The 22,939-nt window shown below is 43.9% G+C and overlaps 1 non-coding gene and 1 pseudogene across 1 annotated transcript; one reads left to right on the forward strand and one right to left on the reverse strand.

Annotated features, from left to right (window-relative positions):
• Nucleotides 1-2,626: 2,626 nt before the first annotated feature.
• Nucleotides 2,627-3,653, reverse strand: LOC105091186 (zinc finger protein AEBP2-like; annotated as a pseudogene).
• A 1,648-nt stretch (nucleotides 3,654-5,301) lies between these two features.
• On the forward strand, nucleotides 5,302-5,438 carry LOC116155002 (small nucleolar RNA SNORA70). The gene has a single exon (XR_004139036.1). It is a non-coding gene; the product is annotated as a small nucleolar RNA SNORA70 (small nucleolar RNA).
• The last annotated feature ends 17,501 nt before the right edge of the window (nucleotides 5,439-22,939 follow it).

Here is a 22,939-nt window from a genome sequence, read left to right on the forward strand (position 1 = left end):
AGAATAGATAAACAAGATTATACTGTATAGCACAGGGAAATGTATACAAGATCTTGTGGTAGCTCACAGCGAAAAAAATGTGACAATGCATATATGTATGTTTATGTATAACTGAAAAATTGTGCTCTACACTGTAATTTGACACAACATTGTAAAATGACTATAACTCAATAAAAAATGTTTAAAAATAAATTTAGGAGAAATTAAGACTTTCTGAGGCAAATAAAAATTGAGGTAATTTGCTCTCAGTTGACCTGTCTTGAAAGAAATGTTAAAAGAAGTTCTTCAGAGAGAAGGAAAATGACATAGATCAGAAGCTCTGATCTACATAAAGCAAGAGCATCAGAGAATGAATAAGCAGATGTAAAATAAAACCTTATTTTTATTATTATAATTGATATTAGATATCTCATTGCACTCTTTTCTTGCTTACATAGAGAGAAGTCAGATGTAATTCTTATCTTTGCTCTTCTATAGGTACAATTTTTTTCCTCTGGTGTCTTTCAAATATTTTTCTGTCTTTGATTTTCTGAAGATTAAATATAATACGTCTAGGTGTTGTTTTGTTTTGTTTTCGTGTCTGGTGTCTTATTTATCCTGTTTGGTGTTTTCTGAGCTTCCTGGATCTGTAGTTTAGTGTCTAACATTTATTTTGGAAAGTTCTCAGTCATTATTACTTCAACTACTGCTTCTGTTTCTTTCTCTCTTTCTTCTCCTGTTATTCTCATTACACTTTTTAAGTTGTCCCATGATTCTTAGATGTTTTATTCTGTGGGGTTTTTTTTTAAGACTTTTTTCACTTTGCTTTTCAATTTTGGAAGTTTCCACTGTCATATTTTCAAGCTCAAATAGTGTTTCCTCAGCCATGAATGGGCTCATTGTCAGACTGGACATATGAGCCCATCGAAGGCATTCTTCATTTCTGTTACAGCTTCTTTTTTAAATCTCTAGCATCTCTTTTCGATTCTTTCTTAGAAATTACATGTTTATGCTGACTTTATCCACCTATTCTTGCATGTTGTCTACTTTTTCCATCAAATCCCTTAGCATATTAATCATAGTTAAAAAAAAAATTCCTGGTCTAGTCATTCTGGCATTCGTGCCGTATCTGACATTGCTTCTGATGTTTGTTCAGGCTCTTCAAACTGTAGTTTTTGCCTGTTCATGTGCCTTGTAATTTGTTGTTGTTGTTGTTGAAAGGCAGATGTGATATATTGGATAAGAAACTGTGGTAAAGAGGCCTTTAGTAACGCCGTGGTGAGGTGTAGGGGGCGGGGAAGCACCTGTAGCCCCGTGATTAGGTCCCAGTCTTTTGGTGAGCCGGTGCCCTGAATTATGGGCTACACCAGTGTCTCATTTGTCCCCCACCCCGCCTTCGGTGGGGCGAGACAGCTGTGAGGAGGCTGGATCTCTGTGCTTCCCTTCCCCCATATGGTAGGCTAGGGTGGGCTAGAGTTACATATTTCTCTCCTCCCAAATTGGTCAGGCTCTGATAAAACCCCAGTAGTTTAGGCTCTGGCAAAATCAATTCTCCTGGCCTCTTGAGAACAGAGAGCTGTGGCATATTTCAGAATGATCACTTTTCCCTTCCCCCTGTCGGAGCACAAGGGGATTTTTTTTTTCCTTCAGTATTTACCTTGTAGAGCTCCTGGAGGTAAAACTCACAGACGCATGGGGCACACTCATGACAGGGTCCCCCTGGAGTTTTTAACTCTCGGAACTGTTCACATTGAGCCTCCAGCAACTCATAAGTTACAGCTCAGGTTTTCCTACCCCTGGACTGGTTCTCATAGAGGTTCTTGCTCCAAGAAGCTGTGATTCTCTGTATCCAGCCTGTCTATGTCTCCAATTTGGGGGTGAGGGGCAGCTTTTTGCCTTGGGACCCCACTTCTCCAATGGATTTAAGAAGAGTTGTTAATTTTTCAGTTTGTTCAGGGTTTTTTTTTGTTGCAAATGACATTTATTATTAAAGAAGGTGCTTTATTAATTCCTCTGGCAGCACTAGTGAATTACAATATCCTTCAATATTATTTCTAACCATAATACATACATTCAACTTTCATGCCTCTAGAAAAACATATACAGTATATTTCATAATAGAAAAATACATTACAAATCTGCTGAATTATTTACAGGCAATGTTCTATTATCTCTATGCAACATTTGTTTGATACAATACTAACAAGCTACACATATTTCCATTTCTGTAATTAAAAAAAAAATCCATATGGCTTCTTGATTACTAAGCAAGAAAGTGATTTTATTTTCCTTTTCAAAACCAACTTTGGTGTATAAAGAATTCAGTTTGAAGATACCTTTTTAAAAATACAATTTTTCTTATGTTAAGAAAAAAACAACAACTCATAAACTAAATGCTTCCCTCAGGGGAAAAAAATGAAAGTTTATATAACTTAAAATGAAAACATAAGGACTATTAAATAATGTGAAATAGAAGTTTTTCAAAAACCATGAACAGATTAGTTACCTAGGTAAATATTACCATACTGTACTCCATGAGAAAACCCTAGTCCTGAAAGGGGAGCCACCAGACATACTGCAACACTCTTTAACAGAAATTTTCAGCCCTAATTCCATCGATGAATTTTTAGTTGATGGCAAATGTCATTCATTGTTTGCTTAAACACAAATTGAACACTTTTCTTATCAGAGTTCTGCGAAAGAACAAAAATGGCAACCAATCACATCTATTTATGATAATTGAAAGGTGAATTATCTCGACAATTTGCATTGTCTAAATATTTCCTAATATGACTTGAAGTATCCTTACAGTGCTTTTGGTATTTGTAAGGGTACATGTTGTAATTGTTGTTCCAATATAAACTACTGTAATTACTAAAAGTTTAAAAAAAAAAAGCAGCTTAAAGCAGCAAGCATGCAAAGGCTTTTAGAAGCTGTTTCACTAAGTTGCCAGAAGAGTGTTTGCTCAGTCTCCCCCAGTACCATTCCATGAAAATGTGGATATTCAGTAATACATTAATATATTCCACAGAAAAGCCTACTTCATTTACAGAATGTTTACACTAAGCATGCATATTATTCTAAATACTGGATTTAAGAAATAAAAAAAGGAAGAGGTTTGACTCTAACGCGTAACTTTTACTAAACCCATTGTCGATGACTAAGACTGCAGGTGTCCCCGCTTGTTCGCTTTCTATGTATTTATTTATTTATTGCCTCTTCAACCTCTTCTGTGGCATTGTTCTGTATATGTTTGGATCCAAAAGCAAGGCAGTTTTTAATTGATATCGCACACTTTCATTCACCTACACATCAGGCAGAAGGTCTTCAGGCATCCAATAAAGTGAAAGCTCTATCTTTCCAGAATCCTCTTTTCTCTTAGCTATTACAGTACTGTGAGAAACAACACTGTGTCCCTTCCCTGAACTTTCTATATGAGCTGAGACATTAAAGCATATGGCTTGATGTCTTACTGTATCCTGTGTTTGTACATCTAAGAAATCCTATGGTCGTGGTAATGAGCGTCATCTTTTGTTCTTTCATTTCCTCCTTTTGTTCATTCCAGCTTTAGAAGGAGACCCTTCTTTGGCCTTTGGCTGGCTGGAAACTTTTGAGGAGTTCTGCTGACTGTGTTTGGGTACCTGGGGAGCCCGCCCTCCATTGTGTATCAACATCAATTTGTTCAGCTGTTTAACTTGTTATTAGGACATAGTGGCAGCTTCTAAGCTCCAGACATGCTAGACTAGAAACCAGAAGTCCCTTCCTCTGCCTTCTAATACCCGCCCTCCAGCAGTCCCTCGCTCTCATGGACAGGACCACGCAGGCGATGCTCCGGGGCCCCAAAGGCAAAAGAGAAGAGCATGTGCTGAGGAGTGCAGGTTGGTTACACTTGGCCAGTGGAAATGGACTAGCAGGTGGCACAGGGGACCAGCACCACCCTGACTCCTCTCTCCACTCTCCATCCTTTGGCCGCACTGCCCTCCTCTGGGATGCACCTGCTAAGTTCCAGGACTTGTACATGCTCAGTCTAAAGCACCCTCCCCAGCAACCCACCCAACCCAGGTCCTCTTATCTTTCCTAATTAGCTTTGACCCAGCCTCCAGAATAATTCAGGCAACCTGACCCCCATCTAGTTGGGGGTTTTCTGATCTGCAGTCATGGAACAGAGCCTGGCTCATAGACGGCTTTCAATAAATCTTTGTGGCAGAAATGTGTGCATCAATCTGTGTTCCATTCTGTAGTGTGTGTGGTTCCTGCTATAATCAAATACTCATTGAGATGATTATATATAATGTCCACCTGTCCCTTTAGGCCATGGGGATTTATTTTTTTCATAACTGAAGTCCCTACATTTAGCACAATGTGGCATGTAATAGGTGCTCAACCAACGTTTTGTGAATGGTGAATGGATGACGAGAGGTGGGTTGAGTCCTGCACTGAGTAGAGGGGTTCAAACGCACTTGGGAGCCCATGTCACCTGTGTGGCGGCAGGGTGGGGAACGCACTGTTCTAGAATTAACTCACTGGTGTTCTGGGGAGACTGTCAGCAAGGCAGTCTTGCACCTGGAGGCCAAATTCCTTGTGGATTATGCAAAAGCATGTTTTTGGTGGATGTGTTGGGGTGGTGGGGAAAGGAAGTGTTTCACCCCAGTCTGTAGCTCACGTCAAAGGCAGGCAGGGAGAGAGCGGGCAGGCCCGGGTGGGAGGAGAGCTTGTTGGGACCAGACATCTAGAAACCAGTCAGTGTTCCCAGAAGCTACTGACTCATGTGCAGCCTCTGGGCGGGGGGCAGAAACTGGCTCTCCAAATCCAGGGTCTGGGGTTCTGTGATGGAGGGGAGGTTGGGATCCTGGTTGGCAAGCTGTAGGAAACCAACAGGATGATGAAGGCTTGGGGGGCCTAAGAAACAGTGAAGTCAGGGGTCTTGGTGGGGGAGGCTGATGTCAGGAGCAGGTGGTCCCTGAGTGGGAGGTCAGAGGCCTCGGTGGGAGGAATGAAGGCCAGGCTCTCACGATGCTAGCCTTGGACTCCCACCGTCCCGTGGACAGAGCCCCAGGCTGGGAACTGCGGGGTTCTGGCTCTTCCTGGTTGTGGGACCTCAGATTTGTTGTGGGAACACAGAAGGTCAGAGACTCCCAGGCTTCCTGTACGAACGCGAAAACAGGCCCAGAGAGGGTAAGACAATGTCCAAGGTGCCACAGGCAGGCAGTAGGTGATCTGAGCCTGAAGCCAATATCCCAGGGCTCCAGGGCCACCTTACTTTGGCAGGTTGCTCTAACGCTCTGGCCCTCAGTGTGCTCATCTATAAAATGGGGATAATGCCTGCAGCCATTTAAGCCGACTGTGCTCTTCTCCTCGTAGAAGGGCCTGGTGTGCAACGGCTGCAAACAGCAGCCTTCTTGGTCGTGTATGCAGCCTGTTGCCCATATGGGTTGCCCTAAGGGACCCTAGAGATAGCCCTTTCTAGAGGACACTTATGTCTGGCATGCTGTCCCCAACCTAGGCTCCAGGTATGCGCGGTGCCTTTGGAAAGCCTCAGGGCAGTGGCCAGGATCTACCAAGTCATTGTAACCCTCCAAACAAGCTGCAGAACAAGGAGCATGTGACTGAGGACTTATGCAGGGCCAAGTTCAACTTCCCCGGCCACCAGAAGATCCCCATCTCCCAGAAGTGGGGATTTACCAAGTTTAATGCTGATGAACTTGAAAACACGGCAGAAAAGCAACTCATCCCAGATGGCTGTGGGGTCAAACACATCCCTGATCATGGCCCCCTGGACACATGGTGGGCCCTGCACTCAGGAGAGACATGGTGCTGGCCCCTCCTTACTCACGCCCACCAATAAATCCTACTTTCCTGTCATAAACAAACAAACAAACAAATAAATAAATTGGGGATAATAATACTTACCTTAGAGGATTGTTGTGTTAAGTGAGATCATTCCTCCATGCAATAAATATTTATTGAGGGTTACGGCAGACACTGCTAGTTAGTCTCCCTTCTTGGAAATGGAACCCCCACTTTTAGCTGGGAACATAGCCACCTGGAGTAGATTACATTTCCCCATTTCCCTGGCATGTGTGCTGATGAGACTTGGGAAGACTTACAACAAGGCATGAAGCATGATGTGCGTTCCCTCCTCCTTGCTGGCTAGGATTTGGCAGTGATGGCTACAGTGGTCAACCTGGACATCGTGTTGAAGACAAAGTAGAAGATGCATGGGTTCCTGGTCACCATGGGGTCCCCATTCCCATGATCGTGGGGTAAACAATGGGACTCCTCACTGCCGGACTTTGTTTACATGAGGCAAAAATGAATGTGTGTTTAAGTTGCCATCATCTTGGGTTTTCACTGCTACACCCAATCCTAGTTGATACAGAGCCATTTAGGTATGAGGCTCTGGACTCGGCACTGAGGATAAAACAGAGGAAAGAACCACATGTAGCCCCTTCCCTTCAGAAGCCTCCAGTCTGGTGGAAGTGAGAGGCCATCCAAAAAGCACGTGCACAAGTGAAAAATTACAGAAGTGCCATAAGGGTGGACAATAGAGGGCCTTGAGCTCCGCAAGGGCATGGAAGGTCCCTGAGGAAACCACACGTAACCAGTGATCTGAAGGGAGTAACCAGGAAGTGGAGAGGTGCGGACTTGTAGGGTAAGGTAACACCCTGTGGCAGGAGGGACAGTGGTGCCAAGGGACAATAGAAGATGGCCAGGGAGGCGCTGGGCAGAGCTGGGACCGCATGGTGTGAGGCAAGAAAGGGGCCAGACCAGCTACGGCAAGTTGGGTTTTGCTCCTGAAAGCAATGTGGACAACAGTGCCTGTAAAGAGCCCAGCATGGTGCCGGGCCAGTGTTAGCACTCTCTCTGGGGTTGCTTTCTTTGTCTTGTTTAACCAAAACATATGTTTGTGCTTGTGATGTCTACACTATTTACGATAGCCAAGACATGGAAGCAACCTAAGTGCCCATCAATGGCTAGATAAATGGCTAAAAGAGATATGAGATATATGCATATTTTATATATATATATATATACACATACACACACACACAATAACCATCAGTAGTCTTAAATATATATGAAAAAGATGTGAGATATATGTATATATATGTGTATACACACACACACACACATATATATATCTATATATGAATGTTATTCAGCCATGAGATAAAAGGAAATCTTGCCACTTTTGAAAAACATGGATTGATCCTGAGGGTATTATGCTAAGTGAAGTAAGTCAGACAGAGAAAAACAAATACTGTATGACTTCACTTATATGTGGAATCTAAAAAAAAAAAAAAAAACCTCCTGGCTTCAATCCCCAGTGCCTCTGCTGAGGGAGAAAAACAAAAGAAAGAAAAACTGAGCTCATAGTTACAGAGAACAGATAAGTTGCTGCCAAAGGTGAGGGGTGGGAGATGGGTGAAATGGGTGAAGGTGGTCAAAAGGTACTGAAAAAAAATTTTTTAACACCACAGCTATATCCAACAGAAAAGCTGAGGTGAAAGAGAAAATACCGTGTTGGTGAGGATGTGGAACAACTAGAATTCTCTACCATAAACCAGTGGCAAGAAGGTAAATTGTTACAAGCACTTTGGAAAACTGTTTGGAAAGAGATGCACCCCCTATGACCCAGCTATTCCACTCCCAGCAGAGATCCACACTCGTGCTCACCGAAAGATACATGCACGGACCTTCATGGCAGCACTATATTAAATAAAACTGGAAACAGCCCAGATGCCGATCAGGAGTAGAATAAACTGTGATAGAGTCACCAAATGTTGATGCAGCAGTGAGAATGGAGATCTGCATCTCCACACAACACACATGATGCCAAGGGGAAGAGGCCAGATGCAAGGAACACGTGCTGTGTGAAGCCACTGACCAGGAAGAACAGAACCAGAAGAGGTCCATCTGCCCCATTAGACGTCAGGATGGTGATTCTCCTTGGGGCAGGAGAGGGGCTTCTGGATGCTGGCTGTGCTCCACCTTCTGGCCAGAGTGCTGGCTGCATGAGTGTGTTCAGTTTGTATAAATTCACCACATTATCCACATAGATGTGTGCACTGCTCACCCTGGATGTCACACTTCAATACAAATACTGAAATAAAATGCACCCCAATGTTCACAGCAGCATTATTTCTGATAGCCAAGACATGGAAACAACCTAAATGTCCATCAACAGACAGTTGGTTTAAGAAGATGTGGTGTATGTGTACACACACACACACACACACACACACACACACACACACACACTGGAATACTACTCAGCCATAAAAAAGAATGAGTTAATGCCATTTGCATTAACATGGATGGACCTAGAGATTGTCATACTAAGTGAAGTAAGTCAGAATAAGAGAGACAAATACCGTATGATATCACTTATATGTGGAATCTAAAAAAAAAAAAGAGACAAATGAATTTATTTACAAAATAGAAACAGACTCACAGACATAGGAAACAAACTTATGGTTACCAGGGGGGAAAGGAGGGGGTGGATGGATAAATTGGGAGTTTGGGATTTGCAGATACACACTACTATATATAAAATAGATAAACAGCACTCCTCTGTACACCAGAAATTAACACAACATTGTAAACTGACTATACTTCAATAAAATAATTACTTGATTAATTAAAAAGATGCAGCTGCCTCCAGCAGAGAGCATCTCCTGTTAAGCCAGCAGCCGGGCTGCCTGTGGTGCATTGAAAGAGCTTTGAATGGTAGATAGAAGACGGACCCAGGACAGCACTCTGGCCAGCAAAGTGATGGGACCACTTTGGAGCTCAGGGACAGCGAGAGCGTCTCGGGGAAAGGAGGGACATGGAGGAGGGGCTAGGAGGAGCAGGGAGGGGACCAGGAAGGCCCTTGATTATTTTAAGGGCTTGGTATGCAGCCTATAGTGTGACCCTGTCTCTTGATGCCTCAGACAAGCCCTGACTGGTGAGAATGGCTTTTTATCCTTTGTGATAGAAACTGACAAAGGAGCTGAACTTCTCTGGGGTCCCTAAAGGGCAGGACAGAGACGGTGGACGCAGAAGAAAGAGCCAAGGCCAAAAGAAACCACAAGAAAGTGAAGCCGTGGGGAATCTGCCCCAGACTTGAGAACTTTGGACTCCCCAGAGCATGGTGGGGGTTGGAGCCTGGCTTGTCTGGACCTCAGAGGCCAGACTCCCCTGTCCCCCACAGCAGGAGGTGACACAGCTCTGAGCTGCCGTCTAGCTGGATGGGGGTGATGGGTGGTGAGTCACTGTCTGGGAGAGGGCTTTGGGGAAACTTGAAAAGCCCCGGGCCAGGGCGATGAATGTTTTGGTCCTCTCAGCACTCCTGAGTCATCCACCTGCACAGGCCAGCCCCCCAGCCCTCAGCGCACTGGGGTGCAGCCTGCCCTGGGAGGGGGAAGCCACTGTACTTGGGACAGAGATGCTGGAACTCGCACCCTCATCGGGCCCCAAGCAAATCTGCACCAGGGTTGAGAAGGACACAGGCCTCTGGGGAAAGGCTGAGGCACCTCTGCACCGCTGAGAGCTCATTTGCCTCCCTGCATCTCACCCTGAGTCAGCTGATGGCTGAGCTGGGTGGGGCCTGCATGCCCCATATGCTTTAGACTCCCTCCCTCCCTCCTGCCTTCCTTCTCTCTCCCCCTCCCTTTCTCATTCTCTCTCTTTCTCTCCTTCTCTCCCACCCTTACTCCCTCCTTCTCTCCCACCCTAACTCCCTCCTTCTCTCCCACCCTTACTCCCTCCCTCCCTCCCTCTCTTTAAATTTAAAAATTTTATTGTAACAAATACCAAAAAATACCCAAAAGGATAAGGAAGAAAATAAAAAAGATCTGATCTCCCCCCTCCCTGAGATAATTACCATTTTGGTGACCATCTTCTTATTCTGTTGAAAACAGGCATCTTTCAAAGCAAATTCTTTAAAAACAGATGTAGATTTTTCGAAAATTTGCAGAGAGCTCACAGTTCCCATATACTGCCAGTGCCCTAACGGAAATACCATAAACTGGTGCCTGAAACAATCCACATTTATTTCTCACAGTTCCAGAGGCTGGAAAGTCCAAGATCAAGGTGCTGGCAGAGCCAGTGTCTCAGTGAGGGCCTCTTCCTGGTTTGCAGACATCTGTCTTCCCCTTGCATCCTCCCCTGGCAGAGAGAAGAGACCATAACCAAGCTCCTGTGTCTCCTTTTATAAGGGCGCTAATCGCGTTCAGGAGGGCTCCACCCTCATGACCTCATCACCCCCAAGTCCCCACCTTCTAACACTGTCACATTCTGGGTTAGGATTGCAACGTACAAACTTGGAGAGAACACAAATATTCAGTTCATAACAGCCCCACAAGCAATTCCTCCTATTATTATTAATGTCGTGAGTATATATGGCACATCCGTTACCACAAATGAAGCAATATTGATGCATTATGAACTGAAGCCGATGCTTGACTCAGATTTCCTTAATTTTCCCTAATGCCCTTTTCCTGTTCCAGGATCCCATTCAGGATTTAGCCGTCACGTTTCCTGAGGCTCCTCTTGGCTGTGACAGTTCCTCAGACTTGCCTTGTTTCTGATGACCTTGACAGTTCTGAGAATGGGTCACATGTATTATACAACGTTCATCCATTGGGATTTGCCTCAAATTTCTCCTCATGATTAGACTGGGGTGAGGGGGTGGGGGTTGGGCCCCTCAGGGAGAGGTGGGGAAAAGCAAGAACTAGGCCTTCCTTTCAGGGAAGGAGCTTGTCTGGTCCCTCAGGCCCTCCTGGTACCAGCTGATTTCCTCAGCCAGCAGAGAAGAGGAAAAAGGATGCAGCCAGACTGGGGGGGTTCCCCAGCGTAATGTCCACCCCCCTAGGCTTCCTTCCTAAATGACAAGTTCATGGCCTTAAGCTGATTATTAATAACGATGACTAGCATGTACAGAGAATTCTTACCCACAGCATAATGAATCACCGGAAAAGCTGCCCCACTGCCGAGCTTTGAGATAAAGCACTACTGTTGGTAGCCCTGGAGGGGGCTGACATCACGCCCATTTCACAGATGAGAAATGGGGTCACTGAGGTTAAGTGACTTGCCCAGTCACAAGCCTGAGAAGTGAGAAAACGGAGACTCAAACCCAGACCTGACCTGACTCAATTCCAGGCTTCCTCTATGACACGGCTGCCCACCCACATTAATTTATAACCACTGTTCTCATTTATATTGATGAAGAAATTGAGGCTCATGGAGGAGAGGTGGCTCACGTGGCCCATCACATCATTACTGACAGACCTGGACCAGAGTTCAGGTGTCCAGATCCACCCAAGGCCAGGCCAGGCCAGGCCAGGGGGCTTACACTTCATGGGGCTCACATAGCAGATAACAAATATCTTAAGATGAAATAATTCCACACTGATAAGAGCCCTGAAGGAGAGAAAACGAGGGCTGTTTTGGCTCTTCATCAAATCTCTCCCCATCACCCCTTTTGCCTCATCTGAGTAAAGGGCTCAGGTTTCTCCTGACCTTTGTGAGGCCCTGCTGGGCTCCCCAAGCCTGCCCCATAGTCCTCCAGCCCATCTCTGGAGAAAACCTAGAAGGTGTCCTCTCCACTCCTGGCACCCCCAGCTCTCCTGCACTCCAAACCCTGAGACTGGCAGCACCCTCTCCCCTGTACCCCGGCTGCTCCTCAGCTGCCCCCATGTCCTTGCCAACTCCCACCAGCCTGCAGCTTCTGCTGCCTTCCTGGACTCACATCCTCTCTCGGCTGCCAGGACCCTGCCCTCTCCCGCTGCTCTTCTCCTTTGTGGCCTCCTCTCCCGGGTCTCACTTCCTTACTTTAACTTTTCATTTGGAAGAATTTCAAGCCTACAGAAAAGTTGCAGTAGATACACTTATATCTTTTTACCTAAATTCATTCTAAATTGCTGACATTTTGCCACTTGGCTTTAATCTCTACATGTATATACTCACTATTATTATTTGCTGAACCATGGGAGAGGAGTTAGAGCCATCGTGACCCATAGCCCTGAAATACTTCAGCTGTACCTCCTAAGGGCAGGACATTCTCTTATATAACTGCAATTTAATTATTAACTAAGGGAATTTTATATTGACACTTTACTGTTATCTAACATACAGCCTGAATTTAAATTTCATCCATTGCCCTAATTCATGTCCTTTGAAGCATTTTTTTTCCCTGATTCTAAAGCCACCTGGAATCTCTTGTGGCATTGAGTTGTCATGTCCTGCTCCCCTTCAGAGAGTTGCCCACCCCCAGCACAAGCCTCTCGGACTTCGGTCATCACCTCTGCATGGATGGTCTTGGGTTTGCATCTGCACCATTATCTCCAGCTCTGCTCTGCCCTCTTCTCTGTCTCCTAGTTATTCACGGCTCCCTGCACTACCAGCTCCCCAGGTCAGGGATCCGAGTTCACCTCTTTATCCCAGGTGCCACGCCCAGTGCTGGGTAAGCGCACCAAGCAAGAGTGGGAGAAATACCCGCCTGGAGTCAGTGGGTCCTGGACTTAAGCTGTGGCTCCACCAGCCTTTGCTGTCCTGTCCTCCGGCAGGTGATTTAACAGTTATTCTGAGCAGATAATACAGCCTACTTTGCAGAGCTACTTTATCTCCTTAGGTGCTTTGTAGCCTTGTAGGAAGGCAGGAACTTAAAAAAAGAGGGAGGATGGGAAGGAGCTGGGAAACAGCTCAAAACCGAGGAGGGCAATGGAGCACCAACCCTGACCAACTCTGAGCTCCTAAACACACCCCCACACCCTACCCCTAGGCTCTAAGCAGCCTAACCCTCCCAAGCTTGGTGGAGAGAGAACCTCAGTAAAGGAAAGTTTATTTAATGACACGAGAAATCAAGCTGGTCTGGAGATGGCTCCCAAGATGGAGAGGTGGTGTTAGAGCAGGCAGATAGCTAGCTATGACCAGAGAAAGGGGGTACAGACCAAATGGCAGGAATTGGGCAGAAAGGAGGGGCACAGGCCAAATGCAGGAAACCACACATCATGTAAGCACCAGAGGTCCCTGAGCAGAGAGAGAAAAGCAGGAACCTTGGGGCTGATAAGGGATCATGCTTTTTGGGGTGACAAGTGGCCTGGAGAAGAAAAAAGAAAGGTGAGAAAAGGCAGGAATTTCCAGTGTCCAAATGTAACCTTTTGCTCATTATGCCCTCATTTCAATAAAATTAGCCTTGCAGATCAGAAGTACCCATCATGCACCAATGCCATGACACTTCCGATCCAGACTAAATAAGGACAAAAATCCCTCCTCCCTTTGGGAAGGTGGAGTTGGGATGATAATCAGGAAATACGACCCCAAACCCTTCCCTCCCCAATGAACATTCTGCCCATTCATTTTTACACCCTGTGTAGCTAACTTGCCAAAGAAACTCATGGTAGCTGCGCTCACCTGAGCCTGCCCGCTCTCCCCTGAGAGTGTATTATCCATCCTTTAATAAATCCTCACTTTACCTTTTTTTAACCTCTAAGTCTTGTCTCAATTCTTTCTGGGATGGCACAAGAACCTGGAACACCAGTTGCATCTATCGGCAACAGTGGGATTCAAGCACCTTTGAAAGGGACCCAGCCCATCGTCCTGACACTTGATGAATGTGATAACCTGGCCACAAATTAGCCCAGCTAGGGAATACTGCCCCCTGGCCCAGGGCCCTCCAAAACCTCCACCCAGGCTGCAAGCTCAGGGGCCGAGGCTTCCCGCAGGAGGAAGGACAGGCTGCCCCAGGAAGGAGTTTGTTAAGATCGGATTCCTGGGCAACAGCTGGACCCAATTTAGCTGCAGAACATTGACAGCAAGGCCTGGCCGCCAGCCAGCACCCCACAGGAGGCCAGAGCCTGCCATCCCTTTTCCACGGAGATAGAGTTGCTAAGGTCTCACTCTGGGCCCACCCAGCCCCTTCGCACCTTCTGAGCAGCCTAAGGAAGGAGAGGGAGCAACCAGCCCTCACTGGCCAAACTTTGTCTTCTGCGTACTGGGCTCCCTGCCTGCCTCTCAGGCTTTCCCAAACACTGGAGTGATTACCATGGTTCTCTGCCTGCATGGATTTTAGGGTTCCACCTAGTGAAAAGGGACACATGCATAATCCACACACAGGTGCACGTACACACACCACGCCGCTTGCTGGCATTGGATTTCTACCATGCCCTGCACTTGGGAACCACAGGCTCCAACACAGACAGAACATCTAGCCCAATCCTTATTGTCCACAGAAGGGCAGGGACTTGGCAAACATCAACCAGCAAAGCAGGTCCCCATCTCTGTATTCCTCTGAGAATAAATAATATTAATTAATGATAATATTAACATGTTTACTGGGTGCCTAACTTAAACCAGATAGGTATCTGAAATCCAGTCGTTCTTTTAAATTAATCCTCAAAATAACTGGAGACTTGGTAAGGCTAAATATTTCCTCCAAAGCCGCATACTTAAAAAGCAGTGAAGCTGGGAATCAAACTCAGTCTGCCTGACATCAAAAGACAGGATTTCCTCTGCTGCAGGTCAGATGTCTGAAATTCCATCATTCAGTCTTCCCAGGCCCTGTGATTAAAATGCAAATGTCCCTGGAAATGTCCTGCCTTAAGGCATCCCCAGCCAAGGCCTGAGGGGAGCAGGGGGGGGGGGGGAAGGACAGCAGAAGGGGGCGTAGCACCTTCCACAAGGAGGTGAAAGGGTGTGAGGGACACATTTTCCAGCCTTTCCAACTTGTCAGCCTCAGAGATGTGAGTTGGAGGTGGAGGCTCCCGAAAATGCCTTCCTGGGAAGTGATCTCTTCTGTGGGAGGACAGTTTTCCGTCTGTGATGCTCTGGGACAGGGTGTAGGGAACCAGGGCTCCAGGCAACGTGAATGGGGGACACAGATGACCTTTTGGGGGGGGGGGTCATTTATATCAAGAGATTTTCAAATGTGCTTACTTTATGACTCTGTCTTACTGTCCAGACCTCCTTGCCGAGCTCAGAGCACTGAGTACATCCAGCGCTCAATAAATAAGTGACAAAGAGCGTGTTATTAAATAGTGCGGAGACAATGCTCCCAAAGACCTATCTGTCTCGGGATTGTGAGTGACGTGCATGTCCCCAGGGTTTGCGCTCATCTTTTTTTGTTTGTTTGTTTTTTTAAGTAGACATATATAAGGCCATTGTTCTAGTCTCTCTGATATTTACCTCCCCCTCTTCTTGATAACTACACCCCCAGTTTCCCTCCCATACAATCAGCCCACGTATTCCAGGCAGGTGGACACGTGACCTAGGCATAGCCAATCGGAAGCCTCCCACTTGGCCGCAGCGATTGGTAGAGGGATGAGCACAGTGCCTCCAACCAGGTCGATGGGATTCAGTTCTGAGATCTGCCGGAACTACTGGGAACAAGACACCCATTTCACGAATGTTACCAAGCTGGCAGGAGGTGAGCCTGGTGCTGTCGGCAGCCATCCTGCCACTCAGCCCACGTCGGGGGTGGCGGGTGCCCTCTTTTCTCATTATGGGTATGAAGTGGGAGCTGAGTTCTTCCTGACGCTCAAACGCGGCATCGTAAGTTCCACTGTCATTGTTCCTTCGGCTCATGTAGGCCTTCTCAACTCAAAATGGCAATGCTGGCAGGAAGCACTGCACGGGTTAATAACTAAAATCAACCAGAATCCTCCCATTTGGGCCCACTTTCTGTGGGGCTTGATGAAAACAACACGAAGGCCGGCAGTGAGGTCGGCAAGATCAAGGACCGGCTGCCCGCATCCGAGTTCTTCTGTCCATCCCCTGTAACTCCTGGAGCGTATGAAAAAATTCCCCTGGGGTGAGTGGGGGTGGCGAGGGCACATGAGGGTCAGGATGCTTTAAGAAAGCAGAGAGAAAATGTGAGATTGTGGTATAAGAAGCAGGTGGAATGAGAAAAGATCTTTACTGGGCCTGAAGAATTTTAAAGGCACAGATCGACTTCCAGGGAGTCTGTCCATGTTAGAAGCCAGAGCTTTTGCTCCTTGCTCTAAGCAATACGTAGGCAGTTTGTGCTTCTGGGTTGGGCAACAACCAGAAGTAGCCAGCAGAAGCTGAAAGCGCTTCTGAATTGTTTTGTTTTAGGTTCTGCATACGGATCTGGCAGAAGTCACAGGGAGGCAGAAGCAGGGGTGGGACTGGGGAGAAACACACCCCCTCCACGTTCACTCTCGCCATCAAACGTTCAACCAGGTGCTGACATCATAGGGCATCAATGAAAGTATGTCTATTTTTTTTCTTCTCCATTGGAGTTCCATCTCGTAAGAAGTCGGGGCTGTGGATTAAGGATGAGGTGGTTAAAGCCTTAGATTACAGGCCTTTCTTAGTCTTTTGCAGGAGGAAAGTGCCTTCTCCAGGTAAACAGATTGCCCGTGGGGGAGCCTAAACTTCCACTTTGTTATCTTCAGAGTTTGGTCCCACTGGTTTGGAACTAAGATTCCGATTGATGTGACAGGCTACTGCTGTTCAACACACTCCTTTCTTATTCTTGTGAAAAGCTCTTAAAGGGATTTGGAGTTTATTTTTGAGTTAGGATATTTCTCACTTTTTCCTTATTATGAAAAACATTGTGCTAGTCATGGGCCTGAAGAATTATAAATGTGTGATTTTAGTTAAGAATGTGCTTTTTATTTTTCTTAGAAGCTTTCTTACTTCATAGCTAGTTTTCAGTGTCTGACACCACGTTGGCAGAGACCAGCAGAAAGGAAAGGGATGTAAGTTGGCAACATGCCTGGGAATGAGAGAGAGAAAAAGTTCTCCCTCACCAGAGTCGCTAAACTTAGCCAAGGCTACAAAGAAAGAAAGATTCTTATGCCACTTGTTTTTCTTTTGTCAAAGTAACACAAACATGTTTAAAAAGATCAAGTGATACAGAAGGGATAATAATGAAAAGTTAGTTGTTTCTTGTTCCCACTCAAGTTCCGCTCCGGCTCCTAAGAGGGAATCAGTTTCAAGTGTGGCTTTCGGTGGACCCGTCCGTGTCTCTCATACTCCACCTACGTAGCTGTTTCTGTTCTTGTTTTTGTTTTGTTGCAGTATAATTCACATGAAACGAAATTCATCATTTTAAAGAGTACGATTCAGTGACTTTTTTGGTATATTCATACAGTTGTGTGACCATCACCACTAATTCTAGAACATTTTCATCACCCCTCCAAAGAAAACCATATTCATTAGCGCTCATTCCTCATTGCTCCTCCCCCCAGCCCTTACAGTTACTCATCTACTTTGTGTGTCTATGGATTTGACTCTTCTGGACATTTCATATAGATAGTCACACAATATGTAACTTTTTTTTTATTATTGAAGCATAATTGATTTACAATGTTGTGTTAGTTTTCAGGTGAACAGCAAAGTGATTCAGTTATACATATACATCTATTCTTTTTCAGATTCTTTTCCACTATGAGTTATTACAAAATATTGACTACAGTTCCCTGTGCTATACAGTAGGTCTTTGTTGTTTATCTAGTTTATATATAGTAGTGTGTATATGTTAATCCCAAACTCCTTATTTATCCTTCCCCCTCGATATGTGACCATTTGTTATCTGGCTTCTTTCACTTAGCAAGATGTTTTCAAGGTTCATCCATATTGTAATATGTTTAAGTACTTCATTTCTTTTTATGGCTGAATAATATTCCATTGTATGGATGGATGTACCACACTTTGTCCATTAATTAGTTGATGGTGAATATTTGGTCTATTTTTTCTCTTTGGGGTTATTATGAATAATGCTGCTATGAACATTCATTTACAAGTGTTTGTATGGACATTTGTTTTCAATTCTTTTGGGTATATATAGCTGGTTTTGATTTATCTCTTTAGACTTCCTGTTATGAGAGATGAATGTTTAACTTGTTTATACTACTCTCTCTCCTCCCCTGCCCTGTCACACCAATATAATATTATATATTATTACTTCCTCTCTTCATTACATTTGTAACTATAGCAGTTGTGATTGCTTTTCACTCAAATAATAGAAACCTGATTACAGTGACTTAAACACATAAGGAGGCATTTTTCTCACATAACAAATCCAGTTTATTGTTAGTTCAGCTGCCAAAAACTGTCAGCAGGGGCCTAGGTTCTCTTTATCTTTCCTCTCTGCTGCCCTTAATAGGCCAGCTTTTATGTTCATGCTTGTCTCCTTTTGATTACAAGATGGCTGCTGCAGCTCCAGACATCACATCTGTATACAAGCAAGGAAGAAGAGGAAAATGGACAAGAACTAGGACCTATGTTGGTGGCCTTTTATCAAGAAAGCATAAGATTTCTTAGACCTCTTCCCACCAGCAACCTTATACTTAAACCTCATTGGCTGGAAGTAAGTCACATGGCCACACCTACCTGCCAGATTGCTGGAGAAACCTGCAGGAAACAGGATTGATATCATTGGCTTAGATCAGTAGCCTTCAGCACTGGCTGCATATTGGAATCTTCTAGGGATATTTTAAGATGTACTGATGTGTATATGGTCTTATCCTCATCTGGTGGTTCTCATCTAGGAGTGATGTTGTTCCCTGTGGGACATTTGGCAATGTCTTGGAGATATTTCTTGTTGCCATGAATAGGAGTGAGGTGTTCCTAGCATTTTGTGGGTAATAGTTACGATACTGCCAAATATCCTACAGTGCAGAGGACAGCCCCCCACCACAAAGAATTATCCAGTCCAATATGTCAATAGGGTCAAGACTAAGCCACTTTGCCCTAGACCAATTAAATTATAATCTCCTCCATGTAGTTCCAACGTGCGACCAGTGTTGAAAACCATAGCTTTGTGAATAATCCATGGCCTGTGCCTGGGCCCATTGACACCCTGAGCAAAGCTGGCGTTCTGCTACTAAGAAGCAGAGGGCCGTGGATATTGGTTGGGTAGTGTGTCTACTCCAGTAACTTTTAGTCATGTATTGATACCTTTACTTCTAATTCCATTAAGTATGCAGTGTCTTTTGGCTCCCTCTTTGTGAAATGAAATTACCCCCTCTCACTATTTTGTTTTGTTTTGTTTTGTTTTTTAATTGAAGTATAGTCAATTTACAATGTTGTATCAATTTCTGGTGAATAGCATGTTTCAGTCATGCGTATACATACATATATTTGTTTTCATAGCCCTCTCACTTTGAATTCTTCTCCCTTCTGCCTTTCAACTTCTATAATTTGAACTTATACATTGACAAAATTAATAGCATTTATTTTTTTTCTTATAATCAAAGTTATATCTGTATGTTGTCTAACTATAGATTCTAAACATTGAAATTTAATAAACAGGATTTCTATTTTGACATTATAAATGTTCACTGCAGAGCCAAGAAATGTTTTACAATAACTTTTTTTCTCTATCAGTTTTTTGTTTTCCTGGAGTTTGTAGTTTCATTTTTTTCCCTTGCACAATTTTACTTAGGCTATTTTAAAGGGTTGTTTCATATAACCCATGTAAAAGAATGAACAAGGAAGAGCTAAACATTAAAACTGATGAAATTCTTAAGAACTGAAAGCTTTCACAATCACCCTCAACTTCCAATTAGATAAAAGATGACTGAGAAATCTAATTAATGTGAAATGGGGAATATAGAATTGAATGCTAATATTATAATCCTAGGTACCTTATGTTTAATAAGTATTTGGTGAATGTTGTTAAATATTTGCATCTGTTTGGAATAGTGTTACTGGATGCTTCCAATTTAGGTAAGAGAAAAATCTTTCAATGATGCATTTGTCAGATACAATAACATATGATTTTATGTATCATGCAATATTGACATAAGGATATAGCAATGGATTAGCTAGCCATGTAGCAATTTTAAACATTTTTATGTGCACTGGATATTTATCATTATTGACTGCCATACGGCTGAAGAACTTTAAGTGAAATTATGCTCAGACTTCCCATGACCAGGAAGCAAGTTCTCTACTGTTGTGAACATCTGTCTCAGGAACATGCTGGGACCTCCAGGCTGCTGAACACCTACCCTGATTGCAATTCCACATGTGAATTCCTTCTACACTTCAGTGGTAATTTAAATAACTTTATGACATGCTTCCTAGGACTCTACACAGCAGGGTGGATGAATACTTGGGTTCCCAGAAGCTGTGTATTTCAACCTTTCCTATGAGTAGTACAATATCACATTTCCACAGATTATTTTTATATGTAGTACAGTTGTAATTTTTGTTACTTTTGATTGGCTAACTTTTATTAAGATAAAATTTACATACAGTGAAACACACAGATGTTAAGTACAATTCAAGAAGTTCTGACAAATGCATATACTAGTGTAAATCAACTTCTTAATTGGTTAATTTTCCCTTTGGGGAACTTAGGGTAAGTATTAATTTGAGATCTCTGAAAAAGATTTCTGAAAAAGATTTTTTTTTTTTTGCTTTCTAGGAAAGTTTTTGTTTTAATTGTGGTAAAATATATATAACATAAAGTTTACTATTAGTGATATTTAGTATATTCACAATGTTATGCACTCATCACCACTATATATTTCTAGATCATTTTTCATCACCCAAAAGAAAACCTGATACACATTAAGCAGTTACTTCCTATTTCTCTCTCCCCCAGTCCCTTGGCAACCACTAATCTGCTTTCTGTCTCTATAGATTTGCCTATTCTGGACATTTCAGTAAATGGAATCACACAGTATGTGGCCTTTTGTGTCTGGCCTCTTTTTAAAAAATTAGTATAATGTTTCTAAGGTTCATCCGTTTTGTAACATGTCTCAGCACCTCATTCTTTTTTATGCCTGAATGATATTACGTTGTATATATCTACACCACAATTTGTTTCCCCGTCCATCTGGTGATGGACATTTGGGTTGTTTCCACATTTGGGCTATTGTGAATAGGGCTACTGTGAACATTTGTGCACCAGTTTTGTTTGAACACTTGTTTCCAATTCTGAAAAAGATATTTTATTTGTCACCCCAGTAGCCCAGATCTGATAAATATGTTCAAGGTAAGAGTTGCATTTGGACCAAGCTCTTTTGTTCTCTCAATGCCTGTTACTTCCACTAAAACAAAACAAAATAAAACAAAAAGAAGTCAGCAGTGAAACCACCAAGGAAGGAAAGGTAAACAGTTGCCCTGCTGTTTGGTGTGATTTTTGACAACACCCTTGGCAGGTATACAGAAATGTGAAAGTTACAGAAATGGAGAACAGAAAGGAGGCACTGATGTGTTTTCAGTTATTAAAATCACAAAGTTTTCTAGCATTTTGCATGAAAGGGTTGGATTCCCCAGCTTGTGTCCAAAGGGGATTGTTGTTTGAACCACAGTGGCTTCTTAGTAGCTGGTTGCCAACCAGGCTGAAATGTGTAAAACAGTAAAAGTGATCATTGCTCAGCCAGCAGTCCTGGCAGTTGGTTAAGCTTGCATTGCAGTGTGCAGACCTTAGGAAGGAGGGGCGGAATGGGAGTGAAAAATCTGACCAACCCAGTAATGGTGTTACCCCGGCTGTGTGCACCCTGCAAGCTGCGAATCCCACAAAGTTTCCACTACCCTCCAGCCTTCCGACCCAAAGCGATTCCTCCACCCGTGGCATCCAAGCAATTCTGGAGCCCTGAGAGAGAGGTATTCCTGAGGGGAAAGCCCATTTAGCCAGTACAAACAGTAGATGGGACCCAGGGACTAGCTGAAGACCAGCCGCAGCTCAGCCTAGCGTTCCCGAGGGTGAAAGGCGGGGAACGTGGTGCAGACTCGGCCAGGCGTTTTCTTCCATTCCTGGATGCTCAGCTCACCAGAAACGGTCCGTCTTCCCTGTCCATGACAGCCTCTGGATACATCAATTCCTGGGCAATCTGCTACTGGCTGTATGATCCTGGGTGACTTATTGAATACATCTCAGCTTTAGTTTCCTCAGCTGTAAAATGGTGTTAATCAAGGGCCTATCATTTAGAATTAATGAGAGAATCAAGTTAATCCATAAAAAGCACTTAGAGTTTCAGGCAGATCATTAGTGAAAAAAAAATGATAGTAATCGTTTTTCTGCTGACAGAATGAGGAGGCACAGGAGCAAGACAGATGCGGTACAAACTGCCGGGGCACCTGAGCCTCCCCTAAGGGCTGCAAATGGGGAGAGGTGGTGAGAAGGAGCCGTGTGTCCAGATCCAAACACCATGGGCCACTGCCAAGAGAACCCATCTCTGTGCCTTAGCTGCTACCTGGACACCCACAGCCTGTCCTGAAAACCACTGGTTCAGCCTGGGTAAAAGCATTCTGGCTGGTTAAATGCCTCGTGCTCGTAGTAATTCTGCGGTTAAGTTTAAACATATAAAATTTTTTCTTACATAGTCATTCATTCATTCAGTAACCATTTATCAAGTACCTACTGTGTATCAGCAACTCTTCTAGAACCTGGAGATATAGTAACAAATAAGACAGACACACAGTTACGCCCTCGTGGCACTCGTGTTCTGGACGGGCTGAGCCACGTAATGTCTGTGTCCTTCACCTCTTGTCACTGAACCTTTCTATGCTTCAATTTCCCTATCCATAAAATAGAAATAATAATAGCTACCTCATAAAGCTGTCATGAGCTGTTTTTTTTTTTTTTTTGGTTGGTTGGTTTTTATTGAGGTGTACTTGACATATAACATTAGTTTCAGATGTACAACATAATAATTCAATATTTGTATATATTGAGAAATGATCACCACAAGAAGACAAGTTAATCTGTCACCAATGTGGTTTATACTTTTTTTTCTTGATGAGAACTTTTAAGATTTACTCTCTTAGCAATGTTCAAATACGCAATACATTATTATTAACTATAGTCATCACGCTGTATATTATGTCCCCAGGACTTATTTATTTTATAACTGGAAGTTTGTACCTTTTTACCACCACCCCCCAACTCATTTCACCCACCCTCCAACCCCTGTCTGTAGCAACTACTAGTTAGTTTTCTGTATCTAAGAACTTGGGTGTTTTGTTTGTTTGCTTTAGATTCCACAAGTTAGTC

This window comes from Camelus dromedarius, chromosome 9 (assembly GCF_036321535.1).
Source record: "Camelus dromedarius isolate mCamDro1 chromosome 9, mCamDro1.pat, whole genome shotgun sequence".
In the NCBI taxonomy this organism is placed as follows: Eukaryota; Metazoa; Chordata; class Mammalia; order Artiodactyla; family Camelidae; genus Camelus; species Camelus dromedarius.